Source organism: Homarus americanus, unplaced genomic scaffold (assembly GCF_018991925.1).
Source record: "Homarus americanus isolate GMGI-L3 unplaced genomic scaffold, GMGI_Hamer_2.0 scaffold11150, whole genome shotgun sequence".
NCBI lineage: Eukaryota > Metazoa > Arthropoda > Malacostraca > Decapoda > Nephropidae > Homarus > Homarus americanus.
Window position 1 is genome coordinate 1588656 of NW_024720555.1, and position 12476 is coordinate 1601131.

Consider the following 12476-nt stretch of genomic DNA (forward strand, 5'->3'; position numbering starts at 1 on the left):
CCGACTGAAGCTATTCTGTTCCTAAGAACAAATATATGAACTCAGGCATATTCATTGCAGTGATTCCACTGATCCCACTAATTTTCTTAAATTATTAAAAGAATTTATTTCCATTTTATAAGCATTATTATGAATTTATTGTAGCAGGCACAGTATAGCACTATAATTTTGGACGATAGTCTCTTCTTTACCATTTGAAATTTTGAATTATATCAAATTTTGTTTCGTTGAAAACTGCACAGAGGCTCTCAGCTACAAAACAATTAGCTACAACCTGTTTTTGGTGAGATTAAGGCAAATTTAATTTAATAACTTAATCATGTAAGGTTTATCCATTTTCCTTAATAAGGTATTCATTTCTTTAATGTACATAAATATATAACTTTACTTTAAAAGGAATTGTAGGATCATCATTTAGATCCACATCAGATTATGAGCTTAAACAAAATTCATATGCTGAGATCGAACTTTTAGATATACATGTAAATGGTGTTTTCTAGTTAATATCTTGAATTCTTAATAAATTTATTTTTCTTTTGATTGAAACTTTGAAAGTCAAGCCTATCATCTTTTTGTAGTTCTTAAATATCGTCCAGATCATTAATAAAGCTGTAGCAGTATAGCCACGGTGTTTTACTTTTTACCTATGCAGGTTACAACATACAAATTACAATTAGGATGGTAGAAATAGTTGTTACAAATAGGCCAAGGAGTCGGAGTTTGAAGCATAAAAATTTGAGGAGTCGGAGTCGAAGGTTTTGTCTTCGACTCCACAGCCCTGGCAGGTAGGGATGGAGGGAGGTAGGGAGGGAGGGATGTAGGGAGGTAGGGAGGGAGGGATGTAGGGAGGTAGGGAGGGATGTAAGGAGGCAAGGAGGGATGTATGGAGGCAGGGAGGGATGTAGGGAGGCAAGGAGGGACAGGGAAGGGATGTAGGGGAGGCAGGGGAGGGATGTAGGGAGGCAGAGGCAGGGAGGGATGTAGGAGGAGGGATGTGGGGAAAGGAGGGAGACAGGAGGGATGTAGGGAGGCAGGAGGGATGTAGGGGAGGCAGGGGAGGGATGGAGGCAGGGAGGGGTGGGGGAGGCAGGAGGCTGGAGAGGGGGGATGTAGGGGAGGCAGGAAGGGAGACAGGGAGGGATGTAGGGAGGCAGGGAGGCTGTAAGGAGGCAGGGAGGGATGTAGGGGAGGCAGGAGGGATGGGGTTGCAGGGAGGGATGTAGGGGAGGCAGGGAGGGATGTAGGGAGGCAGGGAGGGATGGGAGGAGGAGGGATGTAGGGAGGCAGGGAGGGGAGGGGGAGGCAGGAAGGGAGACAGGGAGGGATGTAGGGAGGCAGGAGGGTGGGGAGGAGGGAGGGAGGGAGGAGGGGAGGCAGGGAGGGGGGAGGCAGGGAGGGATGTAGGGAGGCAAGGAGGGATGAGGGAGGCAGGAGGGAGACAGGGAGGGATGTAGGGAGGCAGGAGGGCTGTAAGGAGGCAGGAGGGATGGGGAGGCAGGGAGGGATGTAGGGGAGGCAGGAGGATGGGGGAGGCAAGGGAGGCAGGAGGGATGTAGGGGAGGCAGGAGGGATGTAGGGGAGGCAGGAGGGAGGGGAGGCAAGGAGGGATGGGGAGGCAGGGGAGGGATGTAGGGAGGCAGGGAGGGATGTAGTGAGGCAAGAAGGGTGGTAAGGAGGCGGTGAGGGAGGTAGTTAGGCAGGGAGACTGCCAGGCAGGAAGAGGAGGGAAACAGGCAGGTAGGCACGCAAGGAGATAGGGGAGGCAAGGATACAAGGAGGCAGGAAGGAAGGAAGGAAGGAAGGAAGGAAGGAAGGAAGGAAGGAAGGAAGGAAGGAAGGAAGGAAGGAAGGAGGGAGGGAGGGAGGGAGGAGGGAGGGAGGGAGGGAGGGAGGAGGGGGAGGGAGGGGGGGCAGGCAGGGGGGAAGGGGGTGGGCAGGCAGGGAGACAGGGGGGGGAAGGTAGGGGTGGGCAGAGAAGGAGGAAGGGGGCAGACAGGGAGGCACTGAGGGGGGGAGAGAGAGGAAGGGGACGAGGAGGCAGGCAGGGGGCGGGGAAGCTGGGAGGCAAGGAGGGAGGGAGGTAGGGAAGCAGGGAGGGTGGTAGGGAGGGAGGAAGGATAGGAGGGAAGTAGGGACGGAGGACGGCAGGCAGGAAGGGAGGTAAGGAAGCAGGGAGAGAGGTAGGGGAGGCAGGAAGGAGGTATGTGGGGTAGGGAGGCAGAGGGGGATGTAGGGAGGCAGGAGGGGAAGTCGGGAGGGTGATAGGTGGAAAGTAGGGGAGGGAGGGCGGCAGACAGGGAGTGTGTGGGACAGGCAGGGAGAGTGGGAAACAGGGAGGAAGTGAGGGAGGAATGCAGATAAGGAAATAGGGAATGGGGAGGGGGGTAGGGAAGCAGGGGAGGGTGGTAAGGAGGCAGGAAGGGTAGTAGGGAGGCAAGGAGGGAAGTAGGGGCGGAGGGTGGCAGGCAGGGAGGTGGGGAGGCAGAGGGAGGAGCCAGGCAGGAAGGAAGGAAGGAGGAGGGAGGAAAGGAAGCAGGCAGGGAGGTACACAGGGAGGAAGGGAAGCAGGCAGGCAGGCAGGGGAAGGAGGCAGGGTGGAAGGGAGACAATGAGGCAAGGAGGAGGGAGGGAGGGGATGAAGAGAGGGGTAGGGGGGGCAGGGAGGTATGGAGACATGGAGGAATGAATACAGGCAGGCAGGGGGGAAGCAGGAGGCTGGTAGGCAGGGGAGGGGAGGCAGGCAGGGAGGGAGGCAGGCAGGGAGGCAAGCAGGCAGGTATGGAGGGAGGGGGGGAGGCAGGCAGGCAGGCAATGAGACAGGCAGGCTGGGAGACAAGCAGGGAGGTAGGGAGACAGGCAAGCAGGCAGGAAAGCAGGGAGTCCGTCAGAGAGGGAGGCAAGCAGGTTTCGAGACAGGGAGGCTGGCTGGCAGGCAGGCAGGTAGGCAAGCAGGCTGGGAGACAGGCGAGCAGGCAGGGGAGCAGACCTTCTCCGGGTCATCACACGATACCCACCACCCAGATAGCTTAGGAAGTATCCTCCCCAGCAAGTGCGGACTCCAGTTCGGGGGGCGCACCACTCCGAAACTGACCACGTCCAAGAGTGGGGGTTGGTGGTAAGCGTTCACTGACCGAGGGTCCGCTTACACTTGCAAACCTGCAGTATCCTTTCATACCTGCAGGCAGGATAACCTCCATCCCCAATCCGGCCTGGCTGCTCCAAGAGCTCCAGCCGGAACCACCAAATGGGCCGCCTACAGGCAAAGGCCCGTGTCGAACTACAGTCCGACAATCTCAACAACAACGACAACAGAAGATCGCGGAAAGGTGTTATCACTACCAGAGACACGACCTTCCTGAAACCGAAACTGACGAAGAAACGCTATATACTCCAAGAGGACTCCTGACGCTCACCTTAACCGCGGAGCCGGGAACATTTCACCAGGGGGAGCGCGGAAGTACTTCCGAGCATCAAGCTCGCTCACCGAAACCACTAACGTTGATGAAGGACCAAAAGGACGACCCGCCAAGGTCCGAGGGCTGGGTGAGAAAACTGTTAGAAATTATGAGGTTCTCCCAAAGGCCGACGCCGAAGTTCAGCGGAGGAACTTGTGGTGAGTACTGGGAGTTTAAGGGACCCTTCCAGCGACACGTTGGGATGCCACGGATACCTGATGCTTTGAAATTAGAGACACTTTTCGTCGCCTACGCCAGCTCCATTAAGGACGCTTTGCGAGGATGCCTGCAAATACAAGATCCCAAGCATGGTACTTGGAAGCTTTGGACATATTCGAGAAACGTCATGGCAACAAGCACACTTACGTCTGTCAGCTAATAAGGTCCAACTGTGAGACTAAATGACGCGAAAGGCCCCCAACAGTTCTCAAAGACGAACTGGAGAATTGCATGAGGAACTTGAAGGTTCTGGGAGAACTACATTAGATTGACAAGTATGAATCAATACATACGTTAGCTGAGAGATTCAAGGGAAAGATAAGGGATGACTATGCGGATAAGGTGCATAAATACAAAAGGTAGCAAGGAAAGCCTCCTGGGATCGAGTGCATGTTGGAATTCACTATGGATGTGGTCGACAAGGCGGAGGAGGCCCCAAAGGGACAAGGACTGGAGGAACCAAGCTGAATATATGCAGACTCACCCTCACGCCAATCCTCGTCGAGGAAGAAACTTGTGGGTCTGGTGACATCAGGAATAAAGACAACCAGAGAAACGAACGATGAACGCTGCTCGTTATGCCACGGAGATCACCTTCTTCAGATGTGCCGGACATTCCTCAGCATGTCCACAGGGAAGCGAACTTCCCTCGTAAGGGAAGAATGTCGCTGCTTCGCCTCCCTGGGTCGTAATCACCGGATAACGGAGTGCAGCCAGAAGATGGTATGTGGTATAGATGGCTGCTCTGGAGTACACTCGAGGCTTCTGCACTTCACGGGAGTTCTGACGAGCAGTGGCAAGGTGTAACGGGACCAAGTTGATGTCATTGAACAACCAGGTGATGCAAGGGCCAGACCTTAACGACAATTTGATGGGAGTCCTCATCAGATTCAGACAAGGAAAGGTGACACTCATGGCTGATATCGGGGCAACGTTCCACTAAGCGAGTAGTACCCGAACATCGAGACGCCTTACGATTCTTATGGTGGACGGACGACCAGCTGCCAGGAGCCCCACCACTTACCGAATGACAGTGCATCTCTTTGGAGGTGTGTGTAGTCCTTCATGTGCCGGGTATGCACTACAACGAACATTTCAAGATTACAGGGAAAGTCTCCATGACGACATCAAGAAAGCGAATCATAACTGCTACGTTGACAATCTGATCCTCTCAGTAGATTCGCCGGGGAAGGCAACGATAATTACCCATTGACTGAGACAGCTGAGAAGAAAGGGCGGATTCAGACTTACGAAGTGGGTCCGCAATCACAAGGAAGTCCTCAAGGCAATTCCACAGACAGAGAAAGCCGTGGGAGTAAAGAAAGTCATTTTGAAAGACGACAGGCTCCCCACTGAACGAGTGCTGGGAATCTTGTGGGTCCTAGAAAAGGACGAACCGGTCCGGGTCCAGATCTCCAAGAAACCGGAGACGAAACGAAGCCTTCGGAGTATGGTCAGCTCCATATATGACCCACTTGGACTCATCGCTCCAAGCGTCACAAGAGCCAAAATTATATTCCAAGATGAGTGCAGACGAGGTGTTGGATGGGATGAACGAATGGCTGAACAGAACAGGTGGCTTGGCGAAAATGGCTAGATGAACTTCCTCACCTATCACAGGTACACGTTCCACGGTGCTACCCACCCGAGAATGCAAATCCAGTGGCTGCCGTGCAACTACACCACTTCTACGACGTCTCCCAACAAGCATATGGAGCTGTATCGTATCTTAGGACCACGTGTGAAGATGGAACTCACCATATCTCCTTCGTGTGTGGCAAGGCCAAGCTAGCCCCTCTGAAACAGCAGACCATACCTCGACTCGAGCTCTGCGCGGCAGTACTGGCTGCCAAGGCAGACAAACAACTACGGCAAGAGCTTGCAATACAAATAGACAGATCAGTGTTCTGGACAGACAGTACGGCAGTCCTTCAGTACATACGAAACACCAAAAGACGCTTCCATTCCTTCGTGGCCAATCGAGTGGCAAAGATATACGAGGACTCCAATGCAGAACAATGGCGCCACGTGAAGTCGGCACTGAACACAGCCGATGACGCTAGTCGTGGACTACATGGAACAGAGCTTAACGAGGAGGGCAGGTGGATTCGGAGACCTGCTTTCCTCTTGTTGGAAGAAGACAGTTGGCCAAAGAGTCCAATGAGGATTCCAGACCTCACAGACGGAGACCAAGAAGTGAAGAAGGTAATCACGGTGCTGACGACGAACGCTGACCAAGGGGAGGGTACCCTCGATAAGCTATGGGCCAGGTACTCCTCGTGGCATCGACTTCCGAATAGCGTAGTGTAGATTAGAAGGTTTATAGAATGGCGGCTGGGGAAACGAAAGCACAAACATCACCGAAAACATCGACTCAAGGTCAGCGAATTGGAAGATGCGAAGTTAGTCGTCTTAAGATTTATGTAAAGGAAAGGATTCCCTCGAGAACTTGGAATGTTACAACAGGGACAACCCGTGAGAAGTGGTGACGCGAGTCGACTGGAACCTCATCTAGACACACACGGTTTGATCAGAGTAGGGGCCAATTGCAAGAATGGTTATGGGGTGTACGACGCCATTTACGATGACCTTCTTGCCCTGGTCTTTTTCAGCAATATCGCCTTTAACACATGGAATTCTGCACTTTTCGAAGCTTTGGAGGAGTCTCGAAACAAGTTTCCTGGTGGGAATTATTAGCTAGTGCTGTACTCAAAATATCGAAACTTCGAGATCTCTCCAGAGCTTCAAAGGGGTGGTATTCCTGAAACAAGATCAGGGCAAGAAGGTCATCGTGAACGGCGTCGTACACCCCACGACTGTTCTTGCAACTGGCCCTAGGTGGCCGACTGAAACATGCCGCTCTGCACCCAGACCAGAAGAATCCCATACTGTTGCCGAGGGACAACAGGATCACGGGGTTCATTGTGAAAGAGGTACATTCAGGACGAGAACACACTCTTGCTATAGTACATGGGACATACTGGATACCTAAGTGCCGCAAATTACTTGACCACACAATACAGACGTGTGTGACTTGTCGGAGAAGCAACTGGAGGCCTACCCACCAACGCCAAGCCGACCTGCCAGAAGATGGAAGCATGCCCAATTCAGCACGGACCAATTTTGGAAGAGGTGGGTAAAGGAATATCTCCCGACACTACGTCAGTGACAAAGATTCTTCAAAACTCACCGTAATCTCCACGCTGGGGATATCGTGATCATCTCTGGACAACCCTTCCCCAGGAGTCAGTGGATGCTAGAGAGAATACTGGAGGCACTACCGAGCGCAGATGGCCTGGTGCGAAGTGTTAAAGTGAAGACAAAGGACTCAGCGTTAATACGCCCAGCGACGGGACTCTGCCTGTTGGAAGGGGTCGGAGAGTGAATATAATGGTAGGCCGTAATTTCGTGCGAAACTCGACAGGGGGAGTGTTACCGCCACAGTAAGATAAACTAGAAGAGAGAGAGAAAGAGAGGGATAGAGAGAGAAAAATGAAGAGAGGAGAAAGACAGAGTGTTGACAACGAACTTTGCTGAGGTATTAAATGTGCGTGCCGGCCACATGTTAAGTGAAGAATCTGTTTACAACTCAGAATACCTTACTAAGCGAGATGGAGCTGGTAGCAGCTGTGTGACTGTCTGAGGGAGAGTCTATCGCCTTCTACTGTAAAGGCAACATCTGGATTCTCGTCAGCCAATATCACCAGCAGGACATTAGATTTGTTCTCGTTGGTCTAACCCTAGACCCCAAAACGTGAGTGTGATTGTGAACTGTTGATTCCTCTGAGAACTCTAAATAACTTTAATAAGTGTAATTATGTACTGTATATTGATCGTATTATTCAAACTGTGTCCTGATGTACCAGCAGTTGTTATATGTGAATTGTATTCAACAGGTTTTGACCGAATTATACGCATCGCGTCAACGACAAGGGTCTATTGTCCTGCACAAACCAAAATTGCTCCTATGAGCGATTAAAATATGCATTATGATATACGAGTATACTTTTTTCAGTATATCAAGTAAGTCCTTAATATATGCGAGAGATGCATTCCTAAAAATCCTCGCATAATTTGAAATCGCATATACAGTGGTCCCTCGGTTAACGAACACAATTCGTTCCAGAAGGTCGTTCATTAATCAAAAATTTTGTTAACCAAAACCATTGTTTCAATGGGATTTTGGGTAATTGGTTCCAGCTCACCGAAAATTACATACAAAGTAAAAAAAAAATGCAGTAAAGTACACTTACTTTGAGGTGTGTATGTAGAAGGCTCCTGGTTGATGATGATGATGGGAATTAGAAGTGGGGGTGGAGGAGAAGGGAGAAGATGCCGTCATTTCACCCATAAAATTTTAAGTTCACTAGGTGTAATTCAACACTGCACTGCACTTAAATCAACACTGCACTGCACTATATATTGTCAATATGTTAAATAAATTTCAGAATGACCAATAATTGTACTGTAAAAACATAAAAATATTCTGTGTTCAAGAGACCCACAAGCAAGATGTTTCCTCCACTGAACAGAGACACAAACTGAGGCCTTGGTGGGTGAGTGAAGTGGCTGATTGGCACACCAAAAACTAGTTCCCTGTACTGTACTGCAATTATGCTAAATAAGTGTTAAAATTACTAAAAAATTTAATATAAAACTTGGAAAATTATTGAATAGTACAACCTTCTTGATATTTACTCCAATTTTAACGAATATAAGCCCTAGAACCGATTTCTGTATTGGCAGACTAATCTTCCAGCTGGTGAGCAAGCCAAAGCATGTCGAAACATTTTCGTAAGAATTTCGTTAACCGAATTTTTTTTCGTTAACCGAATTGAATATTCTAATGGAAGGTAATTCATTAACCGAGGGACCACTGTATTGAATACTGTACTTAGTTAAATCGGAAAAAAATAGGATGCATTCAATAACCCAAAATGAAAACGTTCCAGACCAATTTTCAAAACAAATAAACCAAACCTGCATTGTTTATAAAGTACACAGTACATGCTCAATCAATGTAAACTTGTATAACAATTTTGCTATTTATCTATCAATTATTTATCTACAGTGAAGCAAAATCCTTTCAACAGATGTTCCGGTCTATCCATTATATAAACTGCATTCAGTTTTATAATATAAATTACTGATGAGTTAATTAATGAGCTTAGAAATAATTTTATACTGTACTCAGAATATTTTAAATGTTAAATATGTTGTGCCCATAAGTTTTAAATCCCCCCCTTAAATACTTTTTCTCAGTAATATAGACTATCTCTATGCTTTAAACATGATAGTTTTCAGTTTCCAGAGAAAAGACTGACCTGTTACTCATCCTAAAACTATAAAAAGTTTACCTTATTCATGTTTTCGGTGTTTAGTAAGTGATAGTGTTATTTTCGGTTTTTAGTATGTTGTTTTCGGTGTTAAATGCGGGATTCATAAACTAAGTAATTTCTAAAAATTTTACAAGCTAGGAAACGTTAGGTCAGGTTTTCAAAGGTTTGTTTGGTGTTATTTTTAGTATTTTACCCCACATTTTCCCTCGACTTCAAAGCCCTGCCCACTTTAAACAATTACGGTAATATTGTTGGCAAATTTATCTATTAAAATACTCTAAAAATATAAATAGCAGACGGAATGCCATAGAAGAAAAGTGGGTCTAGGACAACTGGCCGCCGCCATCTGGCCGCAGCTGGCCGCAGCCACACTGGCCGCGGGAAACTCGCCGCTTTTTACTGGCCGCCATATGGAACTTTTTGTTGACAACCTAACCTAACCTAACCTAACCAAACCTAACCAAACTGGGCTGCGGCCAGATGGCGGCGGCCAGTTGTCCCATTCCCAAGAAAAGTGTCTTTGAAGTCTGAACTATGTGAAAAACGTATCTTTTATGGAAGTCATAAATTGACCTAAACATCAAAACAAATAACTCGTCCGCAAGTCAGTCGTCAATATTAATAGTGATAAATACTGCCTATGAATTTTAAAAACTAAATAACGACATAATGGAAAGAAAGTAACTCAGAATGATGAGATTTCTTGCATGTGTTACATATCCCAGATTTCATGGTCGTACAAAACTGAAGTACAGTACTCAGTACTGTATGTAATACCTCCTTATTTTAAGCTATAAACAGTTATAATCAACGGCAATAACTAAAATCACCCATCGCCACTTGCAATCCGATAATTTGAGCAAAAAGTTAGAAGATATTCTACAGGTGTTTATACGTGCAGGATGGATGTTTGGGTCACAAGGTACAAACACAAAAACATCCCAGTAATTAACACTACTACTTTTTATATATTATGTAAACGTCCCTAAAACTCTTACCTCATATTTTTTGACGGTGACAGTGTAATCTTTGTCTCCAATGGCCCTCAAAAGTACACAAATATCAGCAATTTTCCGTCTCTCTCTACATACAGCGCCATTTAACAAGGTTCAGACAGTTAGGGTCTCACAAGGTTCGACTCAAGGCTTCAGAAGTTCCGAGTCGCGGGCGTCATGAATCCCTGTTCGAACTCCACGAAACGTCATTCTGAGGAACATTAGTGGGAATATTGAAAGTATACATCACTTATGGCCCCCAATCATAAAATTTATATACAAGTGTTGAAGTTCAAGAGAAGACTGGAGAAGCGCGAGGCATCTCAAGAGTCAGGTACTGCCCCAGGAAGGTCAACACGTTCAGAGATGCGACCACCTGCTTGCTACTATGTTCAGTATATTAAAATACACGATGTTAAAATGTTCACGTTGTCTCGACCCCACATATTTTCCAGTTAAACTTGAAAATCATATTTTGTAACAAATAAAATCACTATCCAGATGATGCTGACGTACGGCAAGTGGTTATGGGAAACAACATACATGAATTTATGAAATCCTATTGTAGGAGTTCGTGGTATAATGTTGTCTAGCACTCAGGATGGAAGGAAACTCTAAGGTGGTTTTCTTGTATAATATAAGTTATATGATAGACAGTCTGGTGCTGGAGGTGCCGTGTGGTGAGGAGCTGGTCAGTAGAGACCTGACTAGTCACGTCACCACCCTTCTCTTAAGCTCCTCTACGTGTGTGTTGGTGTGGGGATTAGTGGATGACATCATTATGACCTGACCATGTTTTTAAGGTCACCCTGTATATTTAAGCCTCTCTTTGTCCATGTAAACCAGTTGCCTCTGAAGATGTCTTGAATAAAGACGAAAGCTAAGGTGCTACGTTGTTTCCCTTTTCCCGTGTGATTTTATCGATATATATATATATATATATATATATATATATATATATATATATATATATATATATATATATATTGTATAATCATTGCCCCTACTGTACAATTCATGTACCTCTGCTACTGGTGATCAGAAACAGTCACAAGAAAAAAGTACACTGTTATTTTGCTACGATTATGTTCAAAGGTACATTTCTATAAGTCTCAAGTCATTCTCCTCTTCGATCACAACCTATCCATGCCAGTGGATTTGATCTGTACACACTTTTACTTTTATCCTCTTCACCACTGATCGGCTCGTTAGCCGCTTGGGCGATCGGTCACGTCTCTTACGCACTGTTGGCAAGTACTGGGCATGCACCGGCTCCTGTATGTACCTGAACCTGCTCCAGTGTTGGTCAAGTCTGGTCTTGAAAGAGCTCACACTCGGTACCGTCACAACACTTTTCACTAGATTGTTCCAAAAGTTCACAACTCTCACTCCGAAAAAGTTTGTCCTCACAGTTTTCTGGACCTGCGGCTTCTTCAATCTTGAGCTGTGACCCCTTGTGGGGCGAGCGTCCGCCAGCTCCGAGTAAGGACACTCGACTGAGTAGTGCCCCTTGAGATGCTTATACACCTCAATTAAGTCGCCCCTTGCCAGTCTGTAGTATAAGCTCGGCAAGTTAAGGCGCTCCAATCTCTATTGGGTAGCTGAGGTGCCGAAGTCCAGGCACCAATCTGGTGACCCTCCTTTGAACATTTTCAAACAACTGACAGTCCCTAGCATATCTCGGGGACCAGTACTCCAGATGGGGAAGCACTTCACTTCACAAATTATATATCACATTATATATTCATGTAAGGATTAATTGAAGAGAAACTTTTATTGTTTACTTTATAAGTATCTTATTCAATACTTATAAATGATCTTATAGACTACAAAACACTATTTTTTTTATTTAAATGTGCTACATGTTCTACAGTAATTAAGTACATTAAATTGAATAGCTATGCTACCATTCTTGTCTAACAATTACCTTTACTTGTTACATATTCATTATCAGTTTAGGCAGCAAATGTAAGAACCATTTACAGAGATCATGAATATCAAATTAAAATGGCATACTGTACATGCAATATAAGCATACTCATGACAACCAGAAGCAGCAACAATTAAAGCTTAACATGAACAACTGCACAACAATTACTGTACTAATAAACATTCTTATATACCCCCCCCACAAAAAAAGGGCATTCACGCATAACTTGCTGAGAACAATAACTACTACTGTACATATTACAGTATAAGCAAGGGCAAAAAGCAGCCATGCAAAACAAAATTGCTAAAGGGAAGTATATACAACAGTATGCTGCTTGAGATTAGGTCAGTGTTGTTGGACGTCCAAATCATAAATTTCTACATTATACGGTGAAACATTTATCATTACCTGTAGCTTGTAAAGCGTATTGTTAATTTATTGCTAAATTATTGGGTTAATTCATGTTCATAATTTTGATGGCTGAAATATGCTGGGAATATATCTAGTCAAGGTGACTGTTTTTTACTGGAAGTTTTAA